The 19,602-nt window shown below is 40.1% G+C and overlaps 1 protein-coding gene across 1 annotated transcript in view; it reads right to left on the minus strand.

Annotated features, from left to right (window-relative positions):
• The window catches only part of LOC130369586 (olfactory receptor 6B1-like), a 49,180-nt gene extending 45,570 nt beyond the window's left edge, over window positions 1-3,610 (minus strand). Inside the window, exon 1 of the mRNA XM_056575037.1 lies at window positions 3,543-3,610. The gene's annotated coding sequence lies outside the window, so the exon portion shown is untranslated. The remainder of the gene's footprint in view (window positions 1-3,542) is intronic.
• Window positions 3,611-19,602: the final 15,992 nt, after the last annotated feature.

The raw sequence follows: 19,602 nt of genomic DNA on the forward strand, positions 1-19,602 counted from the left end.
CGAGAGTTTTTGAGTTTGATGGCCGTCATTTTGGCAACAGGGGTCCCATTGGATCCTATTATAATCCGTTGGGTGGCGCTCTTTTAAGGCAAGAGAAGCGGGAGAAATGGAAATGGCCCTACATGCATCTAAATAATAAAAACAGGGTTAACTGTTTGCTACTGGAATAATTAAAAGCATAAGAAGCATATACTGCTGAAAAAGTTAATTCATATAAATGCTTTCCTTTTTTTTTTTTTTTTTTACTTTATGTAAAGGTTATGCTATATCACTACACAGCCAGGACCAGCATTAGGAGTGTGAGATCTGTACACAGGGTGCATGAACAGAGATACTGTAAAACTAAAGGAGTTAGATTCTGGTAAAAATACTTGGGATAAGTGAAATATGATACTGTGGGAAGGGGAGAGATGATATAAAGAAGGATGGATGATATCGTGACTTATACTGGAAGGGGAAATGATACAGGGAAGTAAGATAAGACTGAAGGGAAGATGTAGAGATGATACTTGAGGGAGAGATTATACTCTATGGGCAAAATGATACTGGAAGAGATCATACTGGGAATAGAGAAACTATACTGGGGAGAGATCATTTTGGGGGAAGAAAGATGATACAGGGTAGGAAATGACATTGGGTGGATGATACTGGAAGGAGGGCAGAGATGCCTTTGAGGGGGAATAAATAAAACCTGGGAAGGGAAACTAAAAGGCAAAAGAGACCCAGCAAAGTGAGAAAAATTAATACTTGAAAGAACAGATACCTGTGGATGTTTTACAAATATTACAAATGTAGAGGCCTCCAAAGAGAGTGGCTGCGCACAAAGCTATTGTATAAGTTCAACCCATCTTCTATTTATCACCACCCCACTGCCTAATTGCACTCCTACCCTGTTTGACTGACGGCCACTGGATAAATAGAACATGGTCTAGCCTTACATGGTCTCTTGCAATGTTGGGGAATACACTTGAACCTCATTTGCATATTAACAAAAAGGTTTATATCTCGCCAATAGAGAGGTCTATTACAATAAGAAAGTATGCCCAGAATCATGATGACCAGCCCTATCTAGACATGAATTTATTTAAACCTCCAATTCAGAATCAAAATAACTAGCCTCTGCTGGTGGCCAAAATTATTGACTATTAGTTGCATACTAAAATTAATTGATGGATTGACTGAATGAATGAATGAATGAACGAACTAACGAACTCCACTCCACATATAGTGAATGAATGATAGCATGATAGCAGTATGGACTACCTAAATAACCATAACAACAAGCAATAGCAGGCATCCTATATAGCTTGCCAATGTAGATAAGTTCAGTTCTAGTGGAAAGGAAATTCTAAATTCCTTCATTCCGCCTTAAGTGTAAATAAGGGGTAGGAAACAAAATATTAGAATGTAAGAGAAATATGAAGGGTAAACAAGTAGTTAGACTGCTTGTCACTCCTCTATGTTAAGGGGAGGAAATGGTGTGGTATTGGAGGCCTCTGCTAATAATAATATTAATAATAATAAATATTATTAGGCCACCTCATTTCTTTCTATATAGACCCCTACATTTTGTGAATTATTTTGAATGTAATGCTTTTTTCAGAGCCTGCTTTATGTCATTATTTCTTAAACTGTAGATGATAGGATTGATCATAGGGGTAATGACAGAATAAATAAGAGAGACAGTTTTGTTGAAGTTAAATGCATTTAGGGTCCTTGGCCTGACATATGTGAAAATAGTGGTGCCATAAAATATAGATACAATTATAAGGTGGGAAGCACAAGTAGAAAATGCCTTTTTGCGACCTTCAGCAGTTGGGATTTTCAGTATGGTTGAAATTATGTTGATGTAGGAAATCATAGTCAATAACAAAGTAATTAGTAAAATAATTGAACCCAATATAAAATTAATGACTTCAATGGTGTTAATATTTTGACATGAGAGTTTTAGCAGTGGGGGCGAGTCACAGAAAAAATGATTTATAACATTTGAGTGACAGAAAGGAAGTCGAAATATAAAAATTGTTGGAATAAGTGGTGAAAGGAAACCAGTCAACCAACAACTTCCAGCTAGTGTGATGCAAGCTCTTCTATTCATAATTCCATTGTAATGTAAAGGGTTACAGATAGCCAAAAAGCGATCATATGCCATAGCAGTTAACAAAAAACATTCTGTGCTACCTAAAAAGAAGAAAATGTACAACTGGGAAAAACATCCATTGATGGAAATTGTCTTTGTACTTGACAACAAGTTAGATAACATATTGGGCACAGTAACAGTTACATAACTTATCTCCAAAACTGAGAGGTTAATGAGGTAAAAATACATGGGTGTATGAAGATGATAATCCATGTGGATGACCACGATGATAACTGCATGCTGTGTGAATGTCAGGATGTACATTACCAAAAAAATTATAAATAAAGCCAATTGGATCTCCTTGACATCAGAAAATCCAAGAATAATAAACTCTTTTACTCTAGTGCGATTTGCTGCATTCATGATATCTATAAATATGAACATAAAGAAATGAGTTTTATTTATTTCTATATTTAATATAATTATTGTTTTTATTATGAAAAAAAAGTAAAGATCACAATATGGATTCACAGGAGTTGTCCAGAACTAGTTTAGTTTATTTCAAGGATGAGTGTCTCTCTTGTTCATGGTTTATGGTCAGTCTGATATGGTAGGATCCCAATCTTTTAAAGTTTTTGCTCACTGTTAAAGTATGAGATCACTTTATGTTAGGTTAAAGGGGTTATCCAGGAAAAAACTTTTTTATATATATATATCAACTGGCTCCAGAAAGTTAAACAGATTTGTAAATTACTTCTATTAATAAATCTTAATCCTTTCAGTACTTATGAGATTCTGAAGTCGAGTTGTTCTTTTCTGGCTAAGTGCTCTCTGATGACATGTATCTCGGGAACGCCCAGTTTAGAAGAGGTTTGCTATGGGGATTTTCTTCTAAACTGGTCTGTTCCCGAGACACGTGTCATCAGAGAGCACTTAGACAGAAAAGAACAACTCAACTTCAGAAGCTCATAAGTACGGAAAGGATTAATATTTTGTAATAGAAGTAATTTACAGATCTGTTTAACTTTCTGGAGCCAGTTGATATATAAAAAAAAAGTTTTATCCTTTAAAGTTCAACCTATTAGACATCCATTGATCCTAAGAATTAAAGGTCTAAAATACTAAGTTTATGCCTTACAATCGTTAAATCTTCCCCTGTGTTGTTGCACTCTCAACCACCTGGCATCTGCAACCATCTCCATTCACATGGAAGCTGCCATGCTGCAATTCCTTGTGCAGCAGGTTGTTGTGAAAGGAAAAAGAGTAAAGGGGATGCACCGATATACCAACACTGTGTCCCCTTCACTCTCGGGATCAGTGGTGGTTGTAAAAGTTAGACATCATCAATCATAAAGCCATGGTACATCCTATTGAAAAACATTATTGGGATGAAAGAGGTTAGAAATTGCAGCTTTGTGAATACCAGACAAAGTCTATTGACAAGAGTCCTTGTCCTTGAAACCTGTTTTTATCTGTGTCCCTCTTTGGCTGGGCCCAGATGCAGCACATTTGCTGTAGACTTTAAGTGGAGATTCTCTGTTGCAAATCTGCAGATGGTTGGAGTTTTTATAACCTGCATAGATATCAGAGAATACTACTGTTGTTATTGTTAGTTCTTACTATGTCATAGTAGTGAAATTTACATGGAAAACACTGCACAATCCGAGGCAAAATCTGCCTGTAACGCATGCAGATTTTGATGTGAAATATGGACCATATATAGGCCTAAGGCACTGTTCACACATTCAGGTGTTTAATTGCAATTTTTGACATCAAATTCTGGAACAGATGACACACACAAAGGAATCATTGAGACGTCTTTTCTTTTCAGATTCATTCCTGCCTTTATATTCAATAATTGCAATTAAAAAACCTGAACGTGTGAACGCAGCCTGAGGGAAAAGCTTTAACTATCATAAAAACATTTATGCAGTAAATACATGTGAAAAAAACATTTTGTATTTTTAGTTAAACAATAGTTCAGCTTAGAAGAATGTAACGGCACTTACATGGTTGTTTTACAAACTTTCAGGGCATCAGACCTCACATCGAAGGAGCACACTAATGAGACTACATCCATTTTGCAGTTACATACTGCTTCCACTGATATTTTAGATTACTATAATTTTTTTTTGTGCAACATTTTATGTTTAAGTTTTTAAAGCATTTCACTACTTGTTTTACCATATTATTCACTTATTTTTCAGTAATTATATGATAAATGCTAATCTATTTGTAAATTACATTTGCAAGTAACCTCAATAATCTATATTGTTAAAAAAATATGACTTAAAATCTAAATTACAGAATGTAGTGATATACTGTAGATTATGCATAAGAACTATTAAGAAATTACATTTTTGCTGAAAAAAATATACTTACAGCTTGGTTAGCTTGAGGTTCAACTGCACAGTTTTACAAAAAGGGCATGATCTATATTATGGCTCTTTGGTAATGTATTCCTACTAATTACTACATAAAATAGGAATATATATATATCAGTACTTGGGGGCCACAGAATGACAACAGAACAAAGCATGGATTGCTTAAATACTGTAGCACTCAACCTCTGGGAACAACGTATTACCTAAACCTGGAGATACGCCAGTTAACTAATGGCGCTATTTTTATTTCATTAAATGTATTTTTGTTACATTTTTTAAATACAACAAAGAAAGTGCAACATTTATTTCACCATCCACATACTTAGGGATTGTTCAACTTTTCAGACAATAAAAGTAATTAAAAGCTGAAAAAGTTTTAACTCCACACTTAGTTTTACTTGTAAGAGGGTAAAACCTATGCTCTTCCTTTTCAGAAGAATGGTTTACTAAGGGGTGAACAATTTTGACTGTATGAGAGACTGTAGAGTTATGATGGGATACCATGGCCACAGAGGCTAAACAAAACTCCCCGGTCTACCTCTAATCAGGACCTGCCGTAGGCTGTATGACTCTCTGTGCAAAATTGCTATCTTCAATGTAGGGGCATAACAACAAAAAATGACCTTGACGACAACAACCTCCTCCACCCCCCCCCCCCCCACACACACCACCCCCAGTGTCCCCACTCACCTAAATGTCTGACCTTTTAATTTGGGCACAGAGACTGCCTGGGTAGCAAACATCACGTAACCATGCAATGTCATGTGACCACACCAGGGTTGACGGAGTAAGTGCCTCACTATTTATTTCCCCACTGTGGCTCTGCTGTCAAGTTAAAGGGGTACTCCAGTGGAAAACTATATATTTTTTTTAAACCAACTAACCAACCAACCAAAAAATGTTAACATATTTGTAAATTACTTCTATTTATAAATCTTAATCCTTCCAGCGCTCCAGAGGAAGTTGTATAGTTCTTTTCTGTCTGGCCACAGTGCTCTTTGCTGACAACTCTGTCCATGTCAGGAACTGTCCAGAGTGGGAGCCAATCCCCATAGCAAACCTCTAATGCTCTGGACAGTTCCTGACATGGACAAAGGTGTCAGCAGAGAGCACTGTGGACAGAAAGAAAATAACTATTCAACTTCCTATGTAGCATTTAGCAGCTGATAAGTCCTGGAAGGATTAAGATTTTTAAATAGAAGTAATTTACAAATCTGTTTAACTTTCTACCACCAGTTGATTAAAAAAAATAGTTTTCCATTGGAGTACCACTTTAACCTCTTAAGGACCAAGGACGTATGAGTACGTCCTTCGTCGCGCTCCCGTGATATAACGCAGGGTCCCACGGTGACCCCACATCATATCACGGCGGGCCCGGCATCATAGGGAAGCCGGGACCCGCCGCTAATATCGCGCGGCACTGATCGCGGTGCCGCGTGCTATTATCCCTTTAGCCGTGCGCTCAAAGCTGAGCCACACGGCTAAAAGTGAAAGTAAAAAGTGCCGGTTAGCTCAGTGGGCTGTTTGGGATAGCCGCGGTGAAATCACGCCATCCCGAACAGCTTACAGGACAGCCGGAGGGTCCCTACCTGTCCGATCGCCGAATGACTGCTCAGTGCCTGAGATCCAGGCATGAGCAGTCAAGCGGCAGAATCATCAATCACTGGTTTCCTATGAGAAACCAGTGATCAATGTAAAAGATCAGTGTGTGCAGTGTTATAGGTCCCTATGGGAGCAATAACATTGCAAAAAAAAAGTGGAAAAAAAAGTGAATAAAGATCATTTAACCCCTCACCTATTAAAAGTTTGAATCACCCCCCTTTTCCCCTAAAAAAAAAAACCAGTGTAAATAAAAAAAAAAAAAAAACATATATGGTATCGCCGCGTGCGTAAATGTCAGAATTTATAAAAAAAATTCCAAAGCCCAAAATAGTGCATTTTTGGTCACTTTTTATATCATGAAAAAATGAATAAAAAGCGATCAATAAGTCCTATCAATGCAATGGTACCGTTAAAAACTTCAGATCACGGCGCCAAAAATTAGCCCTCATACTGCCCCATACGCGGAAAAATAAAAAAGTTATAGGGGTCAGAAGATGACAATTTTAAACGTATTAATTTCCCTGCATGAAGTTATGATTTTTTCCAGATGTACAACAAAATCAAACCTATATAAGTAGGGTATCATTTTAATCGTATGAACCTACAGAATAAAGATAAGGTGTAATTTTTACCGAAAAATTTGCTACCTAGAAACGGAAGCCCCCAAAAGTTACAAAACAGCATTTTTTTTTTCAATTTTGTCTCACAATGATTTTTTTTTCCGTTTCACCGTAGATTTTTGGGCAAAATGACTGATGTCATTACAAAGTAGAATTGGTGGCGCAAAAAATAAGCAATCATATGGATTTTTAGGTGCAAAATTGAAAGAGTTATGATTTTTAAAGGCAAGGAGCAAAAAACGAAAGTGTAAAAATCTAAAAAACCCCGGTCCAGTAAATGGAGTCATGTTAGGAAAGCAAAATGCTTGTAGATACTTGTCTCTACCCAAACAAATGACTTAAAGGGAACCAATCAGCAGATATTAGCATATTTAACGCTTGACAATGTGTTATATATATGCTAAAATTGTTATCCTCACCATCCCCGGGGGATGTTTTTGGCCCCAGGGATGGTGAAGATATTAAGTTATGAAATCCCTCCCGGCCACCCCACAAGTAGTCCCCTGGGCGGGGACTTATGCTTACCAGCACCCGTTGCTCCCCATTGCTCCAGCTGTGGCCCCTCCCCGTTGGCTTGATTGCGTCATCGCTCTGCTCCCTAAGCAGATGGAGCAGAGAAGTGACACGAGTCATCAATCAAGACGAGGGGACGGGACCAAAGCCGGAGCAACAGGTGCTGGTAAGTATAAGTCTTCTTAGGATTGTCAGGTTGCCGAGTAAAGGTTTACTAGAAGCTGATGTTTGGTCTTAAAATATACTCAGACTAACAAGGAAACATTGAGACCTTTAGCTGTTGAAACACTACGACTACCAGCATGTCCAACCAGCCTTTTGCTGTCTGGGAATGCTGGAAGTTGTAGTATTGGAGGTACACTGGTTGGAAAATGCTGTGTCTGACACTTATTCCTTCTCTTAGCTGACATATACAGCTATTAGTCCTGGTACATTTTATGCCCATCCTGCCTGTCACACCTATTTTTACACCATAATTGAGCTCTGGCAAAATGTGCTTACATTAAGTTCATTTTGCTTCTCTCCATTTTACTTAACTAATTAACCCATTTTGTCTGCCTGTTGTATGTCTAGTGTGGCCGTCTGTTTAAGGGGGGGGGGGGAGGGGGGTCACTGCCCATCACCCCCATAATTACCCAGGAGGAACTTTCCTAACTCTTTGCTTAGTGGAGGCCACATCATCTGACACACAGCAGGCTGGGGCAGACAAAGAGTTAAAGGGGTTGTGCAGCAAAAGGATTGTACTGCTGGTACTTCTTCCTGGTGTCAGGGCCCAATACACCCCATGGCCAGTCAGCTTATCACCAGCTGAAACAGAACATAATTTCAGCAGGCGAATTGCTAAGTGGTAGTGTGACTAATCTGTCCACAGAAGCAGGAAGAAGACTGCACCAGAGGATAGGAAACTGGCACCAGCAGCATTAAGAAAAAGTATTAAGAAATGTAAATAAGTATATTTATTTTCTTTATTTTTGTTAATTAATTTTTCAAGTCCTGTGCAGAGTAAAAGTTGACAAGTTTCCCATAGCAACCAATTAGATTGCTTCTTTTATTTTTCAGAACCTTTATTTGAAAAGATTGGCAATCTGGTTGCTATGGAAATCTGCAAAATTTTTCCTCTGCACAGGTTTTGATAAATCTTCCCCATAGACCATAAAGTGCAGTGCAATTAGTGGTGCAAAAAAACAAGCCCTCATATGTGAGAGAGCCTACAGTCAGCGACAGTGAAGCTGCCGCAGATATTTGGTGATATAATTCATGACAGTGTAATTGCTCAAACGTGAAGTAATCGTACTACATTTTGCATTCATTATTTGTAATGCAATTTATTTAGTTTGTTTTTATCATCGCATATCTTTTTTAACTTCTTGGAGGACACTACAAGCTTAGGAGCTGTGCTAGTTTCAATGTCAATGATTAGCTGATTTAACGCTAATGCCAGACATCGGCGTAACTGCCATTGTCCAGCATTAACACTTTAGATGCCGTGATCAAATTTTCAGCATTTAAAGGTGCACAAATACAAGTGCCGGAGGTCTCTTACCTTCCTCTATGCCATCCAATTGTTGCACCACAAATAATTATTTTTTGGCTTTGCCATGTATTTTTTGGTAAAATGAGTGATTAACTCCCCCTAAGACTTGGTGGGAGCCGGTCTCCCCTTCACAAGTTGGATCTTGAGATTTTCTGCTACCAGCTTTAGCCAACGAGAAGACCAACATGTTCCGCAGCAGCAGCCTTCTCATTAGTAATGATGCCCCTGACCCCATCATCCTTTTTTACCTGGGGCCCCATGATTTGTAAGTTCACTCCTCCTCACTGCTTCTGCATGTTTTCTTTCAGATTTACCTGACAAACCCAGTACATCAATAATCCCGTTTTAATCCTCACATTCCATTATTGTACTATACTATAAATTAACCCTTTTAAGATGCAGCCTTGTTTTAATGTTAAAGGAGAAGTCCAGTGTAGAACAACTTATCCCCTATCCTAAGGATAAGGGATACGTTTCGGCTTGCTGGAGAGCGCGTGCCGATCGTGGCCCGAGGGGCGGGCGACATGATTCCTCAATACAGTGCTATGGCTCTGCATGTAGTCCCAAGACGTTATTTCTTTGCGAAGAAGGCAGTACCAGCCCTGCACAATTTTGTGGAAAAGAAGGTGGGCCAGTCTTTGAGCCTGTCAGTGTGTACCAAAGTGCACGGCAGCGCCGACGTCTGGAGCTGTAACTATGGTCAGGGACAATGCATGTCCTTTACGGCCCACTGGGTGAATGTGATTCCTGCACAGCCACAACACCAACTTGGACAGGTCACGCTGCTTCCTCCTCCATGCTCTCAGGCCGTTGGTCCTGTGACAGTGTGCAACTCCGCCTCCTCATCCTCTACTGTGTCCTCTGACTCCACTGCATGGACAAGTCTCAGTGCCCCTTCAGCATACCATGTGTGCAGGGCACAGCGGTTTCACGCTGTTCTTCACATGGTTTGCCTTGGCGAAAAGAGTCACACATGAGAGTAACTGCTAAAAGTCATTGATAAAGAAATTGGAGCATGGCTTACTCCACGAAAACTGGAAATGGGAACCATGGGGACTGACAACGGGAAGAACATCTTGTCTGTGCTGCGACAAGGAAGGCTGAGCCATGCGCCCTGCATGGCACACGTGTTCAATCTGGTTGTCAAGCGGTTCCCCCCATTTGCAAGACATCCTGACAATGGAAAGGAAACTTTGCATGCACTACAGCCACTCGTACACCACACAGCACACCCTCCTTGAGCTGCAGTGTCAGAACGGTATCCCCCCAACACAGTCTGATTTGCAACATTGCCACATGTTGGAATTCCACCCTCCATATGTTGGACAGACTATACTAACAGAGAAAAGCCATCACTGATTTCTTGATGATCCAAGCGGATAGAGGGACTCCCCTGTTTAACTTCAATGTCAACCAGTGGCAGCCCAAACGTGACACCGGCCTTTTGCTCAGTACCTTTGAGGAATCCACAATATTAGTCAGTCGCCAGGATTATGGGATGAACTGCATCATTCCACTGCTTCATTTCCTACAAAACAAGTATGAAATGATGGCTGGTCAGGGCACTGGAGATGTGGTGCCTATATCTCATGGCCACATGAGCTCTGTGGGGGCTGAACTGGAGGAGGGGGAGGGACACAGTGGAGCACAGTTTAGGTATCATGAAATGGACAGTTTTTCTAGTTATCTGAAAGGAAAGGAGGAGCAGGAGCAGCCAGAGGAGCTAGAGGGTTATGAGGAAGGCAAGACAGAGGACCCAGACATACCGTGGCAGTATGCAGTGGAGATAGAGGCAGGGAGTCCCTCCGAGTCACTTGCACAAATGGCATGATGCATGCTCAATTGTTTGCATAGTGATGGCCGAATTGTCGCCATTCGGTAGCGGATGACTTCTGGCTCTCCAGCTTATTGGACCCTCGCTTCCAGCACAAAATGGGGCCTTTTTTACACCCACTGAGTTGGAGGACAAACTGGCCTACTACAGAGACATCCTATGAAATCAGTTGGCTGATGCCTATAGGTACCATCATCCATCTTCTTGCAGGTCTGACTTGGGGGGCACTCTGCGCTCACTTTTCACTGCCATGGCTTCTGGGGAGGGGTGGCGTGGCAGGAACAGTACCAGCTCTATCAGCAGCAGCCTGAGTCTACAGTCTCTGATGAGCACCTTTCTTCATCCGCATAGTGAAGCAACTCATCAGCAGCAGGTGGACCTGGAGCAGGACATACCTTGACATGCCCATGCCAACAAGAACCACTGGACTTCTGGGCAGCCAAACTTGATTTGTGGCCGCAACTAGCATAGTTTGCCCTGGAAAAACTGTCCTGCCCGGCCAGTAGTGTGCCATCAGAGTGGGTGTTTAGTGCAGCCAGGGCCATGGTCACCCCAAGGAGAACTCGTCTGTCCATGAAAAATGTGGAGCACTAGCTACCATAAATCTTCAATTTAAATTTAAAAATTCATCTTTTAATTTAGGGATTGCAAAGCCCTATGGTCTCCTCCTAATGGTGCTGCCAACTCCAGGCCGTGTCATTCAGCCACTATATGGTCTCCTCGTGCTGCCGCCAGCTCCTGGTTGTGTCATTCAGCCACTATATGGTCTCCTCATGCTGCTGGGACATTACCTAAACATTTTTATGATAGCACTAGCAACCATAAATCTTCTATATAAATGTGAAAATACATATTTTTATCTTAGGGATTGTGAGGCCCTATGGTCTCCTCATGCTGCCGCCAACTCCAGGCTGTGTCATTCAGCCACTAAATGGTCTCCTCATGCTGCTGGGACATTACCTAAGCATTTTTATGGTAGCAGTAGCTACCATAACTCCTCGATTTAAATTTGAAAATTCTTCTTTTAGTTTTAGGGATTGTAAAGACCTGTCTCCTCCTCATTCTGCCACCAACTCCAGGCTGTGTCATTCAGCCACTATGTGGTCTCCTCATGCTGCTGTCACCTCCAGGCTATGTCATTAAGCCACTATATGGTCTCCTCATGCTGCTGGGACATTACCTATACATTTTTATGGAAGCTCTAGCTACCATAAATCTTCAATTTAAATTTGAAAATTAATCTTTTAATTTTAGGGATTGTAAAGCCCTATGGCAGCCAACTCGAGGCCATGTCATTCAGCCACTATATTGTCTCTTCATGCTGCCGCCAATTCCAGGCTGTCTCATTCTGCCAGATTATTGTCTCCTCATGCTGCTGCCACCTCTAGGCTCTGTCATTGTGCTGACATGTGACATGTGACTCCTTGTTGTATTTGGTCTTTTGTAACCACACATTTTGTTGTTAAATCTTAAATTTAAATTTCAAAAATATATAGAGCGATAACAATGAACCATAACTGATTAAATGAAACATTCACACTTTTACAGTCAGGGGGGCTCTGAGAGGCAGGGGCTGGAACAGGTAGTATCCCGACTGGCGGAGGACCACCAGCTCGATGCTCACCAGAATGGGTACTCAAAAAATGTAAATAAATTCAAATTAAAGTAAATAAAAATTACATTGAAAATTATCTTTATTCTCTTCAATTTTGACAACATATGGTCTCCCTGCTGCCACATCCAGACGCTCTGCAGCAGGAATTGTAATAGTGACGCCTGTAATCAGCATGTCATACTGAATAACAGTATTGTTTAACACAGCACACTCCTTATGCGTGTTAGGACAAGGCAAAGTGTTCTACACCCCTTTTGAAGCTACATGGTCTCCTCATGCTTTTGCCACCTCCACGTATTGTCATTATTCCACTATATGTTCTCCTTATACTGATACTCCAGGGTCTGTCATTGTTCCGTTCTGAGACAGTGATTCTAATAGCGACGCCTCTAATCTGCATGTCACACTGAATAACAGTATTATTTCACTAACCCAGCACACATCCTATGCATGTTACAGCAAGGCAAAGTGTTCTACACCCCTACTGAAGCTCTCTGTAGGCAAGAAATAGCTGTTTTTAATAGCGATTTGCCGTTTATAAATTCGGACCGAACCAAATTTTTTCAGAAAATTCGGCGAATCGGCCGAATCGAATTTTTTAAAAATTCGCTCATTTCTATTGACGCATCTATGGGGAGGGGATGAAACTTCCATACAAGAATAAATTTATAAAAACCTTGCAGCACCATAAAAGTTCAATAAAGTATATATGCCTTCAGGGGTAGTTTCATATAGTTCACAGAAATACTGTTAATTAATTGCGGTCATTCAGTCTTATGATTCTAAGTGCTTCTGTGCGCAGGATCCATTGAGCTTCTTTCTGCCGCAGATTTCCTTTCTCTGTCTCCTCCTCCCATGGTAACCCTTTTCTAGTCCGAAAAAGGTAAGAAGATTTCCATCGCTATTGTGATGGTTTTTCATATGATTGATTAATCTTGCTGATCCTAGACTGTTGTAAGAGAACATTTGTGTTATCTAAACCTAGAGAATGGGCATCCTTTAGTAGAGTTTATGTAAAATCTGTCACATGGACATAATATTGCATAGACCGTCCATTCAGAGTGGCAGTTGATGAATTCTTTCACAGTGATTTCTGTTCCGCCCAGCCTGATAAATGCTTCCTTTCTCATCTGTGCACAATGTGAACAGGAGCCACATCTGAAGTTGCTGGTAAGTTCATTATCCACTTACCAATTCTCTGTTTTGCATTTTGATGAGAATGAGGATGAAACCAGCATGTTTCTAAAATTTTTACTCCATCAGAAAGTGATTAATGGTTTTTGCCTTGCAGCATCTTGTAGGACAGGATCCCTTTCCAGGATATGCCAATTTTTATAAAGTGCTTTCTTTATTACATTGAATACTGGGCTAAATTAAAAGGAAAATACAAATCTTCTATTTTTATTCTTCGTACAAACTTTTTTCTTTTTTCAGTTTCTTTTAAAAATCTAATCTTCTATTTGTGATTCTCTGACTTTTTCCAAAGCTCATAATAATAAATCTCTTGGATAATCTCGCTGGAGGAAACGCTTAGTTGATTCTTCAGCTTGAGCTTCAAAAATCGCTATTTATTTTCTTGATCCTTACAAATTTACTATATGGTAGTGACTTTTTCATATGGAACGGGTGATAGCTCTGAAATTGCAGTATGAATTTGTGGCCATTGGTTTCCAGAATCCGTTTGTAATTACCCCTCCCCTAGACCTTCCACTTCTACATCCAAAAATTCCAGTTTCACTCAATTTACTTGTAAAGTGCATATTCATTTGGTTTTTACTATTTAGATAGTTTAGGAATGCATTCAATTCATCTTCATCAACCTCCGGTGAGATAAAAATATCATCCACAAACCGAGTGTAGAGTCTGAGATATTTAACAAATTGATTATTTGGATTAGATATCATCCGTTGTTCAAGTGCTGCAAGAAATAGATTAGCAAATGTTCTCGCCACTGGCGTGCCCATCGCTGTGCCTGCCACTTAGGAATACCATTCCCTATCACAAAGAAAACATTTGTTGCTTAGTACCATGTTTAACTCTTCTGTAACAAAATTGATTTAGCTTTTACTTTTAACTGCAGCTTGCAGGAATTCGCCTGTTACCTGAACCATTAGAGCCTGGGGTATTCGAGTATATAGCCTCTCGGCATCAATTAATGTTCTGAATCTAAATGTATTTTTCAGAGCTTTAATTAATCCCATTAGTTCCAATTTCCCATTACCCTACTGACATAACACAACAATAATATAAGACTAGCGTCAGAGAAGGAGATGGTCAATATGAACTGTCTTTTACAAGAGGCAGGATCTGTAGACATTCTGATCAGATTTACAATCTGTTCTGTGGTAAAATAGTTATTATTTTCCTGAGCTCTTAATTTATAAATGTAAAAAAAGGTAACTTTCATGATTTGTTTTTTTCCAATAGCTTATTATAATGCATACATGCTTGCAGATTTTTCTTAGAGCTCATTGGGCTCACAGAAACCATGCAATATAATCATTTTAATTGTGTTTTCAAATTGTCTTTATAATTTAGTATTAAAAGTGTAACTGCAAGCTTGTTGTGGTAACATAATTCACTTTTAAAACTCCCAGCAACTTTGTAGCACGTTGCTAAAGTGAGCAGTCTATCGAATTGCAGACTAGAGAGTTATACGGGTGTCTTAAAAGTGTATCCTTACACTGCAACAATGTTGTAGACTTTAAACTGTTATATCACACACATTTACCTTTTTAATTACATTTTTCTCCTTCAATATAGAATTTTAAAATTCCAATTCAAAATAGAACATTTTGCTGCGTTCATAAATAATTTGCTGTTTAGTACATAAAGACCAGGCACTGCACTGTCTGTATCTATTCCTACCAAAAAACAAGAATAACTACTTATTAATGACACAGCTTTTTATACTTTCTGGGCTTCTCAAATGTGTAATGAATAGAGATAAAGTAAACTTAAATCTTCTTCCGGAATTTGCCTGGAAAAAGCTTCTGTTTACACGAAACAGACTGTTGCCTCCTTTTACGCCCATGTACACCTGTTGTATGTCCTTTCCACTGAACTGGATGTTTCATCGGGGCTTCTACTATGAAATAAAAGATTGAAGAATAGCTGTTATCTAATGGTTAGTGCTATGTGTTTTTCTTTCCTATTGCTGCCTTGAAGATTGTATTTTAATTAAAGCAAAGATTTTGGTCTGTAAAAACACCAAAGATGTTTATCTGCTGTGTGAACACGACCTTTAAATGGTAAAACATTCCTTTGAATGTTACATTACGAAAGTTGCTATAGTTAACCAGAATCTATTTAAGTACTTTTCTATTATACTAATAAATGACATCTACATATACAGTAAATTATACTAACACTTTAAACATGCATTATCTTAGTTTAGCTTAGTTAGTTTTTTGTAGCATAATTTGCAATGTATTTTGACCCTTTAATTTTTATGTATGTTGTTAGGTTGTGACTAGGGATGAGTGAATCGAATCTGACAAATCCAAATTCGTTACAAATTTCAGGAAGATTTGTTCTATTACAGAGAGGGACAGAGAGCAGTGTGTTGTACAGTGTGTTGCACAGAACAGCAGCGATTCACCTCAAGCCCAAATCTTACCTAGAAGCACTGATAGGGAAGGGAGTGAGATTGAGTGAGAATTTTGGGTGTAGTACACAGTGACTGTGTGCTGCAGCACTGCTGTGTACTGCTGGTGTTGTACACAAATACTTTTTTAAGCATACTGTAGTGCATTGTCCTCCCCTTATAAGTGCATACCACATACGTACATCTCAGTGGTGTACTTTTTTTGTTCCTGTTAAACTCTTAAGGGCCTAGATACTGTGAAAGGCCAGCCAAAAATACACACCTGCTGGTGTTGTAGACTAATACTGTTTTAAGCATACTGGAGTGCATTGTCCTCAGAGTTACCCTCACTCAGGTTTATGGAACGGACTGTTGCAGAAATTTCTACAACTTAAACTGCCCCCCTTTTAAATCCACCCTTGATGACCTTTTCACATATAATACTACCTCTTTTTTGATAGCACTTTTTTCACAGGGCTGTAGCTCTGATGAGGTGAGTGAGTCGATCGCCTACGGTGCGCTGTTGCAAGGGGGTGCAAGGGGGGTCCAGCACACATTACACTGAGGCATTGATTCCCAACCAGGGTGCCAGGACACTCTGGTGGGAAATATAGCACTAACATTTTTTGAATTTTCTGCCCAGGCCTGCGCACCTGTGAGTCACAGGCGTGCAGGCCAGGCGGGAGGGAAGTCTGTGTGCAGTGCCGGGACGGGTGATGCTGCAGCTCCAATCCTCGTGTATCCTCCCTCTCCTGTGGGGCAGCTCTGTATTCTCCCTGGTCCCTCAGCAGAATGATGTGGATTGAGGGAAGGAGCAGGGGCAGCACTGACAGAGGTCTACTCAGCTTCAGGTAGTGCACCCCTACCCTTCTTTCACTCCTCTACCCCTCTCTGTCACCCCTTGTAACCTCTCTGTGACCCCTGGACACCCCTCTGTTATCCCGTACACCCTTCTATCACCCCTCTACACCGTCTGTCACCCCTGTACACCCCCACAATTACCCCGTACACTCCTCTGTCACCCATGTATACCCCTCTACACCACTGTCTCCCATGTACACCCCTCTGTCACTGTGTGGGGTAATGCAGGTGGCATAGTGTGTGCTTGTGGCGCGGGTGGGGGGGGGGGGCTGGTGGCTTTTGAGTGTGACTGGAAACATTGGGGGAGTTTTTTCAAAACCTGTGAAAAGGAAAAGTTGCCCAGTTGCCCATAGCAACTAATCAGATTTCTTATTTTATTTAGCAAAGGCCTTGTTAAAAATGAAAGACGCAAGCTGGTTGGTTGCTATGGACAACTGGGCAACTTTTCCTCTGCACAGGTTTTAATAAATTCCCCCTCTTGTGTGTTGTGGGAAGGCTGGTGGCATTGTGTTTGGAGGAGGCTGGAGTCATTTGTGGGGAAAAGGGGAGGATAATCCTGGAAAAGTGCAGAGCCAAATACTAATATGTTTGTGTTGCAGGTTCCATGATGTCCTGTGCCAGATGGGGAAGAAAAAAAAAAAGAGAATGGCTCTGATTATATAAGGGTGTCCCCCTAATTTTTTTTTTTACAAGGGGTGCCCCAAGCCAAAATGGGGGGCACAATATTCTGTTCTCATCTCATCTAGCTACAGCTCTGTCTGTAGTGCACATCATTTAACAATGTTTAGCACTTAGCTGATCACTGTTCTTTTCTGTTCTTGCCTCAGGAGCATAAAGAGCTAGCTACAGCTCTGTCTGCAATACACATCATGTAACAATGTTTAGCACTTAGCTGATCGCTGTCATTTTCTGTTCTCGCCTCAGGAGCATAAAGAGCTAGCTACAGCTCTGTCTGCAATCCACATCATGTAACCATGTTTAGCACTTAGCTGATTGCTGTTATAAGAGCCTTGTAGTTTGCAGACTTTGTTTAAAGACGTTTTATAATTTATGAAAATTGACTTGTAATTTTTTTTATAATATTTAATATAATTTAAATAAATAATTGCAATACATAAAAGCCAAGTAAGAAGTCCAGAATGGAAGGTAACTCTTGTTACTACATTCTCATGGCATGAAGGACATTTCCAAAAGAATCTCATGTCATACTGAATAAGAGTATTATTTCACTAACCAAGCACACACCCTCTGCGTGTTACAGCAAGGCAAAGTGTTTTACACCCCTATTGAGGCTCTCTGCAGGCCAGAAATAGCTGTTTTTAAACAAATTTTGGGGGAAAATTCGGTGAATTGGCCAAATCAAATTTTTCTAAAATTTGATCATCTCCAGTTGTGACCATGTGATACTTTTTTAAACAAATTTATTAAAAAGAAAAAAACTAAAATGTTGCATTGACAAACGTATTTACACTCTCTTTACTATAAAACTTGAAATTTTGCTCTAGATGCTTCACATTTCTCTTAATTATCTTTGAGACTTTTTTTCTACAACTTTATTAGATTCACCTGATGTAAATCCAGTTGATTGGACATGATTTAAAAAGACACACACCTGTCTATATAAGGTCTCACAGATGACATTGCATATCAGAGCAGAAGCCAAGTCATTGGGCAGAAAAATTTGCCTATAGAACTCAGAACCAATATTTTCTAGAGGTACACATCTGAAGAAGGGTACAAAATAGTTTCTGCTGTACTAAAAGTTTCTGCTGCACCCAAGAGTACAGTGGCCTGCATAATTCATTAATGGAAGAAGCTTGAAACAACGAGTACTCTTCCTAAAGCTGGCCACCCGCCAAATTAAATTATTGGGGGAGAAGCACTTTGGTAAGATAGGTGACCAAGAACTCAATGGTCAAGCTGGTTGAGTTCCAAAGATTCTGGGTGCACATGGGAGAAACTATCAGAAGATCAACCATCACTGAAACACTCCACCAATCTGGGCTTTAAGAAAAAGAGGGCAAAAAGAAGGTTATCATCAATAAAAAAGACACATTAAAGCCTGCCTGGAGACTGTAAGAAACAAGATTCTCTGGGCTGATGAAGATTGAACTTTGTGGCCTCAATTCTAAGTGGCATGTCTAAAGGAAACCAGGTACTGCTCATCACTTACCCAATACCATCCATACAGTGAAGCAGTATGGATGGTATTAGATAAGTGATGAGCAGTCTACTGAGGAAGGGGTCAAAATATTGAATCCAAGTACCCTGAAATGCGTCTAGATGCATTGGAAAAAGGCACTGCTGGCATTTGAATCACTTACCTTTGCAAACCAGCAGTTTGCAATCCATTTTCAACAACAGTAGCCTCCACCTGTCCAGCCCACTGTCTTTGACTTCAGACGCCAAGATCCACGAGGTCCGGACACCTGCTGGTTGAAAGTTGTCTCCAGTGGATGCCACGCGGCTTACATTGGGTCTGTGGCAGTCAGATTTGCTGCAACAGCGCCTGCCAGCGCATCTCCTACAGTCCCCGCTGATCTCGCTACTGCGAAGTGCTTGCCGGCACTCACATTTGTATTGGAATCAAGCAGAGACGGAGGGAATACCAAAGCATCAGTATGGCTAGTAAATATCTTTCTGCTTTTACAGGTTGAGAGTCCTGCATTGCTATAGACTTTATTATACAAATGGACTCGGGCATACAATGGACAGCTATTAAAGATTTAGGACTGCCAGTCTGATATTTGGATTTCTGGATTATCAAATGCCGGATGTTTATAACTATGCAAATCATAATATCTATATGCATACAGTAGTGTGTCTATTCTATATTTTATACTGCTCTGTGAGGGGACAATTAATCATTTACCATCTTTTATGCAACTATCACCCAAAAATGCTATCAATGTCCTAAAGGTTTACTTTAATCATTGACATATACATATTTTTCCACAGGTACCACATCTCAAT

The sequence above is a fragment of the Hyla sarda genome, chromosome 1 (assembly GCF_029499605.1).
Source record: "Hyla sarda isolate aHylSar1 chromosome 1, aHylSar1.hap1, whole genome shotgun sequence".
Classification (NCBI taxonomy): domain Eukaryota; kingdom Metazoa; phylum Chordata; class Amphibia; order Anura; family Hylidae; genus Hyla; species Hyla sarda.